Source organism: Nicotiana tabacum, chromosome 18 (genome assembly GCF_000715075.1).
Source record: "Nicotiana tabacum cultivar K326 chromosome 18, ASM71507v2, whole genome shotgun sequence".
Taxonomy (NCBI): Eukaryota; Viridiplantae; Streptophyta; class Magnoliopsida; order Solanales; family Solanaceae; genus Nicotiana; species Nicotiana tabacum.
Window position 1 is genome coordinate 149,000,619 of NC_134097.1, and position 16,578 is coordinate 149,017,196.

The 16,578-nt window shown below is 47.4% G+C and overlaps 2 non-coding genes across 2 annotated transcripts; both read left to right on the forward strand.

Annotated features, from left to right (window-relative positions):
* Window positions 1-3,233: 3,233 nt before the first annotated feature.
* Window positions 3,234-3,389, forward strand: LOC142173210 (5.8S ribosomal RNA). The gene has a single exon (XR_012702636.1). It is a non-coding gene; the product is annotated as a 5.8S ribosomal RNA (ribosomal RNA).
* A 229-nt stretch (window positions 3,390-3,618) lies between these two features.
* Window positions 3,619-6,989, forward strand: LOC142173183 (28S ribosomal RNA). Its single transcript, XR_012702611.1, has one exon. It is a non-coding gene; the product is annotated as a 28S ribosomal RNA (ribosomal RNA).
* Window positions 6,990-16,578: the final 9,589 nt, after the last annotated feature.

Genomic DNA, 16,578 nt, shown 5'->3' on the forward strand with positions numbered 1-16,578 from the left:
TCCCAAACTACCCCTCCGACCTTATTGCAATTACCATTTTACCCCTGAACGTACTGCAAATTACCAAACTACCCCCATCAGCTATAACCAATTCACCTAATCAATCTTAACCAAAATATAGCCAATATGATCAATTCTAACAATGTTCAACAACAAAATTCAAACTAAATGATGAACAACAAAGAAACAACTAAAATTATCTTGGTTGAACAACATCTTTAACAACAAACAAACCTACTTTCAGATTCAACAACAACAACAACAAACAAATATATTCAGATTTCTAAATTCAATAATCATTTGAACTTAAAATCTAACAACTTTACAACCAACAATTCCTATATTAAAACTAAACAAAATCATGAAGCAAACTGAAGAAATAATCAAAAATGATAATCAACAAACAAGAAGATCAAACTATACTAATTTCGGATTCAAGATCAATCAAACAAAGTATGAACATAAATGAAAAGATTCAACAACAATAACAAACAAGCTTTATTCAAACTGTGAATTAAACTTAAACAAAACAAATAAACATATTCAAATCACTAATCTTCAAACAATCAATTAATCTTTTTAAATTAAATCCAACAAAATTATAACAAAGATACATGATCCAAAAATTAAAAAAAAAATAACTTCACATTAAATCACTGAATTAAAAACGAACTTCAAACAAAAAATGAACATGAATTAAATCTATATTAAACAAACAACGGATTCAAGCGATTTAAACTAAATCTAACAATATTAAACTTAAACTAACAATTCTTTTTTACAAAAAAAAATAAAATTGACATAATAAAAAAAATTAATTAAATTTTCATTTGAATCTGAAAATTAAACCAACAAAACACATGAACAAACTAAAAATTTAACAAAACGATGAACAACGAACAAAAATTGAACATTTATCGATTTTGGATCCGAAAAATATCAAACAAATTACGGACAAAAATGAAACTCAAAAACCCACTAACCGGATCGAAACAATGACGAACTTGAACGGAAACAAATCTGCCCGGAAGCTTCGAAACTAAAATAACTCAAATCTGCCCGAAATTTTGTATGTTTTCCGGTTGATTTTAAGCGATGAGGCAGCAACGTTTGGTCGTAGCAGAAGCAGCAATAATGGAGGACAAGAAGCAGCAGCAACACGAAGAAAATGAAGTGAAGCAGCAGCACCGGCAGCAGCAGCACGGAGGAAGCAACATCGCGGCACAGTAGAGCAGGTAGACGGACTGTGGTAAAGCAGCTAGTCGTTTAGTCGACGACACAGTCGGCCATGGAAGGTGAGGTTGAACACAGAAGCAGCAGCAGCTGGAGAAGAAAGGTAGCAGCCATGGACGGAAAGCTTAATGAAGGAGTGGCGACCATGGATGTCGAGCTCAAGCTTGAGCTCGACGAAGAAGACGAAGGCAGACGCAGCAATGGCGAACATGGTGATGACAAAGCAGGAGATGACGATGGCGGACTGCTTGGACGTGAGGATGGAGGGGAAAGGGGCACCCATGGGAGGTAGGGCTTGGAGGTTGGAGAATATGAAGAGAGCAATGAGGGGGGGGATTGGTTTAGTATTTTAGGGTTTGGGTTTTTGTTTTGTTTTGTGTTGGACAAAAATAAAAAATGTAGAGGGGTTGGGTATTGGGGTTATGGGGCGGACCGGGTCGACCCGGTTTGAAATGGACCGGGTCATGGGGAAGGTTGGACAATTTTTGGGCCTATGGCTTACAATTGAAGAAGTGGCCCAATCCGATTTTTCTTTGCATTTTTGCCCTCTTTTCTTCTTTTATTTTTCTAAAACTAAATTATAAAAATACTTAAATTATTATTAAGAACTAAATTAAGTTATAAAAGCGCAAATTAACTCCCAATAACAATTAACGCACATTTAAGTAATAATTAAGCGTAAAATTGTATATTTGGACATTAAATGCTAAAAATGCAAAAGATACCTATTTTTTGTAATTTTCATTTTTATAAAACAAACTTAATTACCAACAATTGTAGAATTAAATTCTACATGCAAAATGCGACATATTTTTGTATTTTTATTAATTTAACAAATAAACATGCACAGATAAATACAAATAATTATTCAAAAATATCACAAAATTGCACACCAAGGAAAATCATTTTATTTTGAATTTTTTGGGAGTAATTCTTTCATAGGGCAAAAATCACGTGCTTACAGTCTCAACCATAAATGATGCAGACCAGAGACCGACAGATGTTGCTTTAACGACTCCGCGGGCACCTTATCAAAAATCAAAGTTTTTGGGTTCTGAGGGAAGTATGGTCGCAAGGCTGAAACATAAAGGAATTAACCGAAAGGCAGCACCAGGAGTGGAGCCTGCGGCTTAATTTGACTCAACATGAGAAAACTTACCAGGTCCAGACATAGTAAGGATTGATAGACTAAGAGCTCTTTCTTGATTCTATGGGTGGTGGTGCATTGGTTGTTCTTAGTTGGTGGAACGATTTATCTGGTTAATTCAGTTAACGAATGAGACCTCAGTCTTCTAATTAGCTATGCGGAGGTATCCCTTTGCAGCCAGCTTCTTAGAGGGACTACGGTCTTTTAGGCCGCAAAAGTTTGAGGCAATAATAGGTCTGTGATGCCCTTAGATGTTCTGGGCCGCACATGCGCTACACTGATGTATTCAACGAGTTTATAGCCTTGGCCAACAGGCCCGACTAATCTTTGAAATTTCATCGTGATGGGGATAAATCATTGTAATTGTTAGTCTTCAACGAGGAATTCCTAGTATGCGCGAGTCATCAGTCCGCATTGACTATGTCCCTACCCTTTGTACACATCACCCGTCGCTCCTACCGATTGAATGATCCAGTGAAATATTCAGATCGCAGCGACGTGGGCGGTTCGCTTCCTGCGACGTCGCGAGAAGTCTATTGAACCTTATCATTTAGAAGAAGGAGAAGTTGTAACAAGGTTTTCGTAGGTGAACCTGTGGAAGGATCATTGTCGAAACCTGCAAAGCAGAATGACCCGCGAACTTGTTTAAACACTGGGGAGCAGTATGGCCGGGGTGCTGCGGTCTTCGTCCGCGTGGCTCTCTCCTATCCCCAGCGTGCGCGCTCGCGTGCGTGCTGGGTGATTAACGAACCCCGGCAAGGAAAGAGCCAAGGAATACTTAATTGAAAGCATGCCTCTTGCGCCCCATTCGTGGCACGTACGGGGGGACTTGTGCTTCTTTCGAAACACAAACGACTCTCGGCAACGGATATCTCGGCTCTCGCATCGATGAAAAATGTAGCGAAATGCGATACTTGGTGTGATTTGTAGAATCCCATGAACCATCGAATCTTTGAACACAAGTTGCGGCCAAAGCCATTAGGTCAAGGGCACGTCTGCCTGGGCGTCACGCATCGCATCACTCCCATACATCGCTCCCATTCTCATGGTCGTGGTAGTGTCGTGGGTCGGATACTGGCCTCCTGTGCACCTCTAGCATGTTGTTGGCCTAAATGCGAGTCCACGGCGATGGACGTCACGATATGTAGTGGTTGAAACTCAACAATCATAATGTCTCTGCTTCAACTCGTCACATGTTTAGGCTCCCCGACCCTTATCGCACTTAGGCGCTCCGACCGCGACCCCAGGTTAGGCGGGACTACCCGTTGAATTTGAGCATATCAATAAGCGGAGGAAAAGAAACTTATAAGGATTCTCCTAGTAACGGCGAGCGAACAGGGAACAGCCTAGCCTTAGAATCGAGAGGCTCCATCGTCCGAATTATAGTCTGGAGAAGCATCCTCAACGGCGGACTAGGCCCAAGTCCCCTGGAAGGGGGCGCGAAATAGGGTGAGAGCCCTATTGTGGCAGGACCCTGTCGCGCTACGAGGTGCTGTCTATGAGTCAGGTTGTTTGAGAATGCAGCCCAAATCAGGTGGTGAATTCCGTCCCAGGCTAAATACAGGCGAGAGACCGATAGAAAACAAGTATCGCGAGGGAAAGATGAAAAGGACTTTGAAAAGAGAGTCAAAGAGTGCTTGAAATTATCGGGAGGGAAGCGGATTAGGGCCAGCGATGCGCCCCGGTCGGAAGTGGAATGGTGTTAAGCCGGCCTCCCGATCAACTCGGGGCATGGATCAGTGTGGATTGGGGGGAGGCTAAAGCCCGGGCTTTTGATACGCTCGTGGAACGTCGTCTCCTTGATTGTGGAAGGCAGCGTTCACCTCTAGCATGCTTCGGCATATGCGCGCTCCGAACACTGGTCTGTGGGCTCCCTATTTGACCCGTCTTGAAACATGGACAAGGGAGTTTAACATGTGTGCGAGTCAACAGGCGAGTAAACCCATAAGGCGTAAGGAATTTGATTAGTGGGATCCCCCTGAGCGGTGCACCACTGACCGACCTTGATCTTTTGTGAAGGGTTTGAGTGTTAGCATACCTGTAGGGACCCAAAAGATGGTGAATTACGCCTGAGCAGGGCAAAGCCAGAGGAAACTCTGGTGGAGGCCCACAGCGATACTGACGTGCAAATCGTCCGTCTAACTTAGGTATAGGGGCAAAAGACTAATTGAACTGTCTAGTAGCTGGTTCCCTCCTAAGTTTCCCTTAGGATAGCTGGAGCTCACGTGCGAGTTGTATCGGGTAAAGCCAATGATTTGAGGCATCAGGGCTGCAATGCCCTCGACCTATTCTAAAACTTTAAATAGGTAGGATGGTGCGACTGCTTTATTGAGCCGCGCCACGGAATCAAGAGTTCCAAGTGGGCCATTTTTTGTAAGTAGAACAGGCGATGTGGGATGAATCGGAATTTGGGTTACGGTGCCGAACTGCGCGCTAACCTAGATCCCACAAAGGGTGTTGGTCGATTAAGACAGCAGGACGGTGGTCATGGAAGTCGAAATCCGCTAAAGAGTGTGTAACAACTCACTTGCCAAATCAACTAGCCCCGAAAATGGATGGCGCTTAAGCACGTGACCTACACCCGACTGTCGGGGCAAGTGCTAGGCCTCGATGAGTAGGAGGGCGCAACTATCGCTACAAAACCTTGGGCAGAGCGGCTATCGATGCAGATCTTGGTGGTAGTAGCAAATATTCAAATGAGAACTTTGAAGGACGAATAAGGGAAAGGTCCTATGTGAACGGCACTTGCACATGGGTTAGTCAATCCTAAGGGTCGGGGAAACCCCGATAGATAGAGCATTTCACGTGTACTCTGAAAGGGAATCAGGTTAAAATTCCTGAACCGGGATGTGGCGGTTGACAGCAACGTTAGGAAGTCCGGATTTGTCAGCGGGGTCCTCGAGAAGAGTTATTTTTCTGTTTAACAACTTGCCCACCCTGGAAACAACTTAGTCGAAGGTAGGGTCCAGTAGCTGGAAGATGACCGCACGTCGCGTGGTGTCCGGTGCGCCCCCAACGGCCTTTGAAAATCTGAAGGACCGAGTGTCGTCCATGCCCGGTCGTACTCATAACCGCATCAGGTTTCCAAGGTGAACAACCTCTGGTCGATGGAACAATGTAGGCAAGGGAAGTCGGCAAAATAGATTTGTAACTTCGGGAAAAGGATTGGCTCTGAAGGCTGGGCATGCGGGTCCCAGTCCCGCACCTGTGGGTTGTCGGTGGACTGCTCGAGCTGCTCCCACAGTGATAGCGGGTCACCGCATGCCAGCTGGGCGATGTACTGGGACCGGTTCATTCGGGGGCCTTTCCCGGGCATCGAACAACCAACTCAGAACTGGTACGGACAAGGGAAATCCGACTGTTTAATTAAAACAAAGCATTGCAATGGTCCCTATAGATATTTACGTAATGTGATTTCTGCCCAGTGCTCTAAATATCAAAATGAAGAAATTCAACTAAGCACGGGTAAATGGCGGAAGTAACTATGACTCTCTTAAGGTAGCCAAATGCCTCGTCATCTAATTAGTGGCGCGCATGAATGGATTAATGAGATTCCCACTGTCTATGTCTACTATCCAGCGAAACCACAGCCAAGGGAACGGATTTGGCAGAATCAGTGGGGAAAGAAGACCCTATTGAGCTTGACTCTAGTCCGACTTTGTGAAATGACTTGAGAGGTGTAGTATAAGTGGGAGCCGAAAGGTAAAAGTGAAATACCACTACTTTTAACGTTATTTTACTTATTTCGTGAATCGGAAGCGGGGCACTGCCCCTTTTTTTGGACCCAAGGCTTGCTTGAAGGCCGATCCGGGCTGAAGACATTGTCAGTTGGGGAGTTTGGCTAGGGCAGCACATATATTAAAAGACAACGCAGGTGTCCTAAGATGAGCTCAACGAGAACAGAAAGCTCGTGTGGAATAGAAGGGTAAAAGCTCATTTGATTCTAATTTCCAGTACGAATACGAATCGTGAAAGTGTGGACTAACGATCCTTTGGACCTTCGAAATTCAAAGCTAGAGGTGTCAGAAAAGTTACCACATAGATAACTAGCTTGTGGCATCCAAGTGTTCATAGCGACGTTGCTTTTTGATCCTTCGATGTTGGATCTTCCTATCATTGTGAAGTAGAATTCACCAAATATTGGATTGTTCACCCACCAATAGGGAATGTGAGCTGGGTTTAGATCGTCGTGAGATTACTTTTACCCTACTGATGACAGTGTCACAATATTAATTCAACCTAGTACGAGAGGAACAATTGATTCGCACAATTAGTCATCGCACTTGGTTGAAAAGCTAGTTGCGTGAAGCTACCGTGCCCTGTATTATGACTGAACGCCTCTAAGTCAAAATCCGGGCTAGAAGAGACTCATGCGCTCACCGTCCGCTTGCCGACCCGTAGTAGGGGCCTTTGGTCCCTAAGGGCACATGTCGTTGGCTAAGTCATCACGGCGAAAGAGCCGCGGTGGCCGCCTTGAAGTATAATTTCCATCGATTGGTGGGTAGAATCCTTTGCAGACGACTTAAATATGCGACGGGGTATTGTATGTGGCAGAGTAGCCTTGCTACTACAATCCACTAAGATTCAGCCCTTTGTTGCTCCGATTCGTCCCTCCCCCTCCAATCCAATCAATTTCTAACTTTTCCGAAAAGAGGTTTACTCCTCCCTTGATGATATATAATACTAAGTGTTGGAAAATCGAAAAAGTCCTCAAGACCTTGGAACGTATACTATTTGTGTATTAAGTGGCCAATGTGACTTGACACTTAGTCATGTCACGGGAAATACTAAACCAAATTTTACTACTAGAGGTTTTTCGGTATGTCGGTTGCGAGGCCGAGGCCTATGCCAAGGGGGATGTGCCAATACAATGCCGCAAGTAGAGGTTATTCGTGTGTCGCTTACGATGCCGAGGCCTATGCCAAGGATGATATGCTAATACAAGTTGTCAAGTATAGGTTTTTTGAGGTGTCGTGGTGAGAGGCCAAGGCACAAGCCAAGAGAGATGTGCCAATGCTACGTCGCAAGTAGAGGTTTTTTGGGGTGTCGCTTGAGAGGCCAAGGGCATGGCAGGGCGTGGCCATGGTACGACACAGGACATGGTAGGACGTCGTAGGACATGGCAGGGTGTGGCCATGGCACAGGTCAAGACATGCCAGGGCGTCGCAGGGTGTAGCCATGGCACGAGTTAGGACGTGTCAGGACATCACAGGACATGGCCATGGCATGGGTCAGGACGTGTCAGGACGTCGCAGGACATGGCAGGGCATGGCCATGGCACGGATCAGGACATGTCAGGATGTCGCAGGATATGGCAAGGCGTGGCCATGGCACAAGTCAGGACGTGTCAGGATGTCACAGGACATGGCAGCGTGGCCATGGCACGGGTTGGGACGAGTCAGAACGTTGCAGGACATGGCAAGGCGTAGCCATGGCATGAGTCAGGACGTGTCAGGACGGTGCAGGACATGGCAGGGAGTGGCCATGGCACAGGTCAGGACATGTCAGGACGTCGCAGGACATGGCAGGGTGTGGCCATGTCATGGGTCAGAATGTGTCAGGACGTCGTAGGACATGGCAGGGCATGGCCATGGCACATGTCAGGACGTCGCATCACATGGCAGGGCGTGGCCATAGCATGTGTCAGGACGTGTCAGGACATGGCCATGGAACGTGTCAGGACGTTTCAGGACATCACAGGATATAACCATGGCATGTGTCACGGGGGCGATTTTAGTCAGTCAAAACTCACACCCGCGCGGCAGTCAAGTCGTACACTTGACACAGCCTTTCCAAAATACTTAGCCAATTTTCGGCAAGTTTGACCTAAACGAGATTTAGACAGCAAGTCAATAAAGAACACACACATATACGGGAAAATCCCAACCTTTGCATTAATGTGGAAAATATACAAAGGACCCTCACTTTTGACAAAGAACACAAGTCGTTCTTGTCAGCACTAAGATCTGCCCATGACAAACCTTAGCCCCTTTTTGAAACAACTGAAACCCTCACATTTCACTCTTGTTTCCCACTTAGAATTTCTCACGAAATTCCCCACATTCACTCTCTTTTTCTGCCTAAGTCACAAAGGCCCTATTTATAAAATATAGGCAGCCCTTAGACTTGGCAGCACATGACACTTGTTGTCTACAGCTTTTGCCGCTTGTCGGACTAAGACTAATCTGCTCCTAACATGTAGTTGACATCCCCAACTACTTAGGACACACTATACACGAAATGGGGTCATGATACAAGCATAATCAGATCATGGGGCAAAGAGGTTATGACAAGGTAACCGCCAACTACTTTCCATGTGCATTGCATGTGCCATTCTTCACTTGGCCAGCTGATTCGTGCCCAAGGCTGGCATTGCGCCCAGCCTTGGCACATCTTGACATTGCTTCCGTGCCAATGCCTTGCCCGCATCCGCTGCCTGTGATTTTGCCGCACATGCCCGACGCCGCTGCCGCCCGCACACTGTCTTGGCCCAAATCTGCCTTGCTCATATCAACCTTCATTTCCCTCGTGCCATTGCTTGTATTTTCCTTCACATAGCTTTGACTTAGCTATTGAAAGCCTTTTCCATCATCCCGCATTTCTGTCTTGTCTTAGCTTAGCCCGCACTTAGCTGCCACAACCCAAAGTGCCATGCCACTGTCTTTGGCGCGCATGCCGTGCCATGCCGCCCTAACATTGCCCACGCAGCTTTGTCAAGCCTTTGCCAAGCGCACCTTGCCTGTCCCAAGGTCTTGGCCCATACTTGCCTACAACAACCATCAATGACAATGTCTTGTCCGTCTTCCGCATGATCGTTTTGCCCGCACATAGGCCAATGACAAGGCCATCACGCCCAAATCCTTGCCACAGCCGTGCCACGCCCGATGACAAAAAGTCAGGCCCTAACAAACCACCCGCACCTTTTGAAATCGACGTCCTCGTCGAGCCGACTTAATGAAGCAGCCCCAAGGGGTTGTTGACATACACCGCCCCTAGTGCTTCATTCCCACCTGCCACAATGGCATTTGCCTCCGCCACTTGTTCCTGTTTCTCTGCAGCCAGCATAGCATTCACCCTAGCCTGCACCGGACAGTCTTTCTTCAAGTGCGGTCCACCACAAGTGAAGCAGCCTTTGAACTTGCCGCTCCTTTCTTTGCCGTTGTGATTCTCTTGTCTCACATTTTTGGCAAAGCCCTCATCTTCGGCAGCTTGCCCCTTCCCTCTTTTCTTCCATTCCTTAGCTTTCCCGTCAGCCTTTGAATGCGAAGTTCCAGCAGGGTCATCACCTATATTTAGGTCCGCCAACGCATCTGCCGCCGCAATGGCAGTAGAAAGGCATTGAACATTCTGCCTTCTCAACTCCAATTGCGCCCAACCCTTCAATCCACTCATGAAGTAATGCAGCTTATCTTCCTCTGCCATATTACTTACATTGAGCATCAAGGATGAAAATTCCTTGACATACTCCGCCACTGTACCACTTTGCTTTAAGCGACGAAGTCCATCTCGTGCCAACCACGACGAATTAGTTGGAAGGAATCAGGATTTTAGTTCCTTCTTTAGCATCTCTCAAGTTCCAATCTTGGGCAGTCCAACACTTTCCATTTCTGCCATTCGTGTGCGCCACCACACCTTTGCATCACCAGTCAAATACATTGGTGTGATTATCACCTTGTCTTCATCCGCCACACGTGCAGCTTGGAAATACTGCTCCATATCCCACAAGAAATTTTCCAGTTCTTTGGCACTTCTTGCACCCCCATATGCCTTTGGCTCCGGAATCCTCAACTTAGTGCGTTCATCACTTCTAGGGACAACAGTTTGCAATTCCCTCCGAAGTTGAACCACTTCCTCGCGCAGTTCTTCCTTCTCTTGGCATACCAAGGCCATCTCTGCCAGCGTTGTTTCATGTCTCGCTGCATAATCTGCCTCTAACCTTGCCATTCTTGCAAGAACAGAAGAATCTCCATTTGCTTCAAGAGCCTGCCCAACGAGTGCTTCCAACTGCTCTATCCTTTGACGCAGTTCCGCATTTGTGCCACCAGCCATGTTCTCAAATAGCCCCACGAATTCTACCACCGATCGTCTTGCCACTGCCACGAACTTGCCTGGCTCTGATACCAGTTGTCACGGGGGCGATTTTAGTCAGTCAAAACTCACACCCGCGCGGCAGTCAAGTCGTACACTTGACTCAGCCTTTCCAAAATACTTAGCCAATTTTCGGCAAGTTTGGCCTAAACGAGATTTAGACAGCATTTCAATAAAGAACACACACATATACGGGAAAATCCCAACCTTTGCATTAATGTGGAAAATATACAAAGGACCCTCACTTTTGACAAAGAACACAAGTCGTTCTTGTCAACACTAAGATCTGCCCATGCCAAACCTTAGCCCCTTTTTGAAACAACTGAAACCCTCACGTTTCACTCTTGTTTCCCACTTAGAATTTCTCACGAAATTCCCCACATTCACTCTCTTTTTCTGCCTAAGTCACAAAGGCCCTATTTATAAAATATAGGCAGCCCTTAGACTTGGCAGCACATGACACTTGTTGTCTACAGCTTTTGCCCACTTGTCGGACTAAGACTAATCTGCTCCTAACATGTAGTTGACATCCCCAACTACTTAGGACACACTATACACGAAATGGGGTCATGATACAAGCATAATCAGATCATGGGACAAAGAGGTTATGACAAGGTAACCGCCAACTACTTTCCATGTGCATTGCATGTGCCATTCTTCACTTGGCCAGCTGATTCGTGCCCAAGGCTGGCATTGCGCCCAGCCTTGGCACATCTTGACATTGCTTCCGTGCCAATGCCTTGCCCGCATCCGCTGCCTGTGATTTTGCCGCACATGCCCGACGCCGCTGCCGCCCGCACACTGTCTTGGCCCAAATCTGCCTTGCTCATGTCAACCTTCATTTCCCTCGTGCCATTTCTTGTATTTTCCTTCACATAGCTTTGACTTAGCTATTGAAAGCCTTTTCCATCATCCCGCATTTCCGTCTTGTCTTAGCTTAGCCCGCACTTAGGTGCCACTACCCAAAGTGCCATGCCATTGACTTTGGCGCGCATGCCGTGCCATGCCGCCCTAACATTGCCCACGCAGCTTTGTCAAGCCTTTGCCAAGCGCACCTTGCCTGTCCCAAGGTCTTGGCCCATACTTGCCTACAACAGCCCTCAATGACAATGTCTTGTCCCTCTTCCGCATGATCGTTTTGCCCGCACATAGGCCAATGACAAGGCCACCACGCCCAAATCCTTGCCACAACCGTGCCATGCCCGATGACAAAAAGTCATGCCCTAACAAACCACCTGCACCTTTTGAAATCGACGTCCTCGTCGAGCCGACTTAATGAAGCAGCCCCAAGGGGTTGTTGACATACACCGCCCTTGGTGCTTCATTCCCACCTGCCACAATGGCATTTGCCTCCGCCACTTGTTCATGTTTCTCTGCAGCCAGCATAGCATTCACCCTAGCCTGCACCGGACAGTCTTTCTTCAAGTGCGGTCCACCACAAGTGAAGCAGCCTTTGAACTTGCCGCTCCTTTCTTTGCCGTTGTGATTCTCTTGTCTCACATTCTTGGCAAAGCCCTCATCTTCAGCAGCTTGCCCCTTCCCTCTTTTCTTCCATTCCTTAGCTTTCCCGTCAGCCATTGAATGCGAAGTTCCAGCAGGGTCATCACCTATATTTAGGTCCACCAACGCATCTGCCGCCGCAATGGCAGTAGAAAGGCATTGAACATTCTGCCTTCTCAACTCCAATTGCGCCCAACCCTTCAATCCAGTCATGAAGTAATGCAGCTTATCTTCCTCTGCCAAATTACTTACATTGAGCATCAAGGATGAAAATTCCTTGACATACTCCGCCACTGTACCACTTTGCTTCAAGCGACGAAGTCCATCTCGTGCCAACCACGACGAATTAGTTGGAAGGAATTGGGATTTTAATTCCTTCTTCAGCATCTCCCAAGTTCCAATCTTGGGCAGTCCAGCACTTTCCGTTTCTGCCATTCGTGTGTGCCACCACACCTTTGCATCACCAGTCAAATACATTGGTGTGATTATCACCTTGTCTTCATCCGCCACACGTGCAGCCTGGAAATACTGCTCCATATCCCACAAGAAATTTTCCAGTTCTTTGGCACTTCTTGCACCCCCATATGCCTTTGGCTCCGGAATCCTCAACTTAGTGCGTTCATCACTTCTAGGGACAACAGTTTGCAATTCCCTCCGAAGTTGAACCACTTCCTCGCGCAGTTCTTCCTTCTCTTGGCATACCAAGGCCATCTCTGCCAGCGTTGTTTCATGTCTCGCTGCATAATCTGCCTCTAACCTTGCCATTCTTGCAAGAACAGAAGAATCTCCATTTGCTTCAAGAGCCTGCCCAACGAGTGCTTCCAACTGCTCTATCCTTTGACGCAGTTCCGCATTTGTGCCACCAGCCATGTTCTCAAATAGCCCCACGAATTCTACCACCGATCGTCTTGCCACTGCCACGAACTTGCCTGGCTCTGATACCAGTTGTCACGGGGGCGATTTTAGTCAGTCAAAACTCACACCCGCGCGGCAGTCAAGTCGTACACTTGACTCAGCCTTTCCAAAATACTTAGCCAATTTTCGGCAAGTTTGGCCTAAACGAGATTTAGACAGCATTTCAATAAAGAACACACACATATACGGGAAAATCCCAACCTTTGCATTAATGTGGAAAATATACAAAGGACCCTCACTTTTGACAAAGAACACAAGTCGTTCTTGTCAACACTAAGATCTGCCCATGCCAAACCTTAGCCCCTTTTTGAAACAACTGAAACCCTCACGTTTCACTCCTGTTTCCCACTTAGAATTTCTCACGAAATTCCCCACATTCACTCTCTTTTTCTGCCTAAGTCACAAAGGCCCTATTTATAAAATATAGGCAGCCCTTAGACTTGGCAGCACATGACACTTGTTGTCTACAGCTTTTGCCACTTGTCGGACTAAGACTAATCTTCTCCTAACATGTAGTTGACATCCCCAACTACTTAGGACACACTATACACGAAATGGGGTCATGATACAAGCATAATCAGATCATGGGACAAAGAGGTTATGACAAGGTAACCGCCAACTACTTTCCATGTGCAGTGCATGTGCCATTCTTCACTTGGCCAGCTGATTCGTGCCCAAGGCTGGCATTGCGCCCAGCCTTGGCACATCTTGACATTGCTTCCGTGCCAATGCCTTGCCCGCATCCGCTGCCTGTGATTTTGCCGCACATGCCCGACGCCGCTGCCGCCCGCACACTGTCTTGGCCCAAATCTGCCTTGCTCATGTCAACCTTCATTTCCCTCGTGCCATTGCTTGTATTTTCCTTCACATAGATTTGACTTAGCTATTGAAAGCCTTTTCCATCATCCCGCATTTCCGTCTTGTCTTAGCTTAGCCCGCACTTAGCTGCCACAACCCAAAGTGCCATGCCACTGACTTTGGCGCGCATGCCATGCCATGCCGCCCTAACATTGCCCACGCAGCTTTGTCAAGCTTATGCCAAGCGCACCTTGCCTGTCCCAAGGTCTTGGCCCATACTTGCCTACAACAGCCCTCAATGACAATGTCTTGTTCGTCTTCCACATGATCGTTTTGCCCACACATAGGCCAATGACAAGGCCATCACGCCCAAATCCTTGCCACAGCCGTGCCACGCCCGATGACAAAAAGTCAGGCCCTAACAACATGGGTCAGTACGTGTCAGGACGTTGCAGGACATGGTGGACATGGCCATGGCACGGGTCAGGAAGTGTCAGGAAATGGTAGCGCGTGGCCATGGCACGTGTCAGGACGTTTCAGGACGTTGTAGGATATAGCCATGGCATGGGTCAGGACGTGTCAGGAAGTCGTAGGACATGGTGGACATAGCCATGGCACGGGTCATGAAGTGTCAGGAAATGGTACCACGTGGCTATGGCACGGGTCAGGAAGTGTCAGGAAATGGTAGCACGTGGCCATGGCACGGGTCAGGATGTGTCAGGATATCACAGGACATGGCAGGGCAAGGCCATGCCACGGGTTAGGACGTGCCACGGACATGGACATGGCACATGTCAGGACGTTTCAGGACATCGCAGGATATAGCCATTGCATAGGTCAGAACGTGTCAGGACGTCGCAGGATATGGTGGACATGGCCATGGCACGGGTCAGGAAGTGTCAGGAAATGGTAGCGCGTGGCCATGGCACGTGTTAGCACATTTCAGGATGTCGTAGGATATAGCCATGGCATGGGTCAGGACGTGTCAGGACGTCGTAGGACATGGTGGACATGGCCATGGCACGGGTCAGGAAGTGTCAGGAAATGGTAGCACGTGGCCATGGCACGGGTCAGGATGTGTCAGGACATCGCAGGACATGGCAGGGCAAGGCCATGCCACGGGTCAGGACGTGCCAGGACGTCATAGGACATGGTAGGGCATGGCCATGGCACGTGTCAGGACGTCGCAGGACATCGCAGGGCATGGCCATGGCACGGGTCAGGACGTGTCAGGACGTCGCAGGACATCGCAGGGCATGGCCATTCACGTGTCAGGATGTCGCAGGACATGGCAGGGCATAGCCATGGCACGTATCCGGACGTGTCAAGACATAGCAGGACATGGCCATGGAATGTGTCAGGACATTGATGGTATCTACTACTCGGATAACCGTAGTAATTCTAAAGCTAAAACGTGCAACAAACCTTGACTGCTGTAAGGGATGCATTTATTAGATAAAAGGTCAATGCGGGCTCTGCCCGTTGCTGTGATGATTCATGATAACTCGAGAGATCGCACGACCATCATGCCGAGGATGCATCATTCAAATTTCTGCCCTATCAACTTTCGATGGTAGGATAGTGGCCTACAATGGTGGTGACGGGTGATCGAGAATTAGGGTTCGATTCCGGAGAGGGAGCCTGAGAAATGGCTACCACATCCAAGGAAGGCAACAGGCACGCAAATTACCCAATCCTGACATGGGGAGGTAGTGACAATAAATAACAATACTGGGCTCTATGAGTCTGGTAATTGGAATGAGTACAATCTAAATCCCTTAACGAGGATCCATTGGAGGGCAAGTCTGGTGCAAGCATCTGCAGTAATTCCAGCTCCAATAGTGTATATTTAAGTTGTTACAGTTCAAAAGCTCGTAGTTGGACTTTGGGATGGGCCGGATGGTCCGCCTTAGGTGTGCACCAGTCGTCTAGTCCGTTCTGTCGGCGATGCGCTCCTGGACTTAATTGGCCGGGTCGTGCCTCCGGCGCTGTTACTTTGAAGAAATTAGAGTTCTCAAAGCAAGCCTACGCTTTGTATACATTAGCATGGGATAACATTATAGGATTTCGATCCTATTACGTTGGCCTTCGGGATCGGAGTAATGATTAACAGGGACGATCGGGGGCATTTGTATTTCATAGTCAGAGGTGAAATTCATGGATTTATGAAAGACGAACAACTACGAAAGCATTTCCCAAGGATATTTTCATTAATCAAGAACGAAAGTTGGGGGCTCAATAACGATCAGACACCGTCCTAGTCTCAACCATAAACGATGCCGAACAGGGATCAACAGATGTTGCTTTTAGGACTCCGCTGGAACCTTATGAGAAATAAAAGTTTTTGGTTTCTAGGGGAGTATGGTCGCAAGGCTGAAACTTAAAGGAATTGAATGAAGGGCACCACCAGAAGTGGAGCCGGCGGCCTAATTTGACTCAACACGGGGAAACTTACCAGGTCCAGACATAGTAAGGATTGACAGACTGAGAGCTTTTTCTTGATTCTATGGGTGGTGGTGCATGTCCGTTCTTAGTTGGTGGAGTGATTTGTCTTGTTAATTCCGTTAACAAACGAGACCTCAGCCTGCTAACTAGATATGCGGAGGTATCCCTTCGCGGCCAGCCTCTTAAAGGGACTGCGGCCTTTTAGGCCGCGGAAATTTGGGGCAATAACAGGTCTATGATGCCCTTAGATATTCTGGGCCGCACGCGCACTACATTGATGTATTCAACGAGTTTATAGCCTTGGCCGACAGGCCCGAGTAATCTTTCAAATTTCATCGTGATGGGATAGATCATTGCAATTGTTGATCTTCAATGAGGAATTCCTAGTAAGCACAAGTTAGCAGCTTGCATTGACTACATCCCTGCCATTTGTACACACCACCCGTCGCTCC